This window comes from Myotis davidii, unplaced genomic scaffold, assembly GCF_000327345.1.
Source record: "Myotis davidii unplaced genomic scaffold, ASM32734v1 scaffold733, whole genome shotgun sequence".
NCBI lineage: Eukaryota > Metazoa > Chordata > Mammalia > Chiroptera > Vespertilionidae > Myotis > Myotis davidii.
The window spans coordinates 30,849-31,670 of NW_006284956.1; the positions used below are offsets into that span (position 1 = coordinate 30,849).

The following is an 822-nucleotide window of genomic DNA, read 5'->3' on the forward strand; positions in this document are numbered from 1 at the left end:
AAATTGCCATGGAATTTGCTACAAATTTGCATCCACTATTTTGTGTGGAAAAATGCTAAACCTGTGCTCAAAGTTGGCTTAATCAACCTCTTCAATGGTGGGCCCAGAGGAGACACCACCAGATGGAGGTGCTCTTCCACCAGGAAAGCCCTCAGGCATTCCTCCTGGCATGCCTCCTGCATCCTGGTACAACTCGATAATGATGAGGTTGCAGATTTTTTTCCAACTCCTTCTGCTGATATTCAAATTTTTCCTTTTCCGCAGTCTGGTTCTTATCAAGCCAATGATGATTTCATTGCACTTGTCAAGAATCTTGTTTGTCCTGATTGATCTTGCCTTAGAGTTTTTCATCTTTTTTTTTTTTTTTAAATATTTTTATTGATTTCAGAGAGGAAGGGAGAGAGATAGAGAAATAGAAACATCAGTGATGAGAGAGAATCGTTGATTGGCTGCCTCCTGCATGCCCTCTACTGGGGGGGATCTAGCCTACAACTTGGGCATGTGCTCTTGTCCGGAATCTAACCTGGGACCCTTTAGTCCACAGGTGCCATGGAATTTGCTACAAATTTGCATCCACTATTTTGTGTGGAAAAATGCTAAACCTGTGCTCAAAGTTGGCTTAATCAACCTCTTCAATGGTGGGCCCAGAGGAGACACCACCAGATGGAGGTGCTCTTCCACCAGGAAAGCCCTCAGGCATTCCTCCTGGCATGCCTCCTGCATCCTGGTACAACTCGATAATGATGAGGTTGCAGATTTTTTTCCAACTCCTTCTGCTGATATTCAAATTTTTCCTTTTCCGCATTCTTTTTTTTATCAAAG

At 43.2% G+C, this 822-nt stretch overlaps 1 pseudogene; it reads right to left on the bottom strand.

Moving 5' to 3' along the window:
- Positions 1-46: 46 nt before the first annotated feature.
- Positions 47-822, bottom strand: part of LOC102760594 — a 2,743-nt pseudogene continuing 1,967 nt past the window's right edge.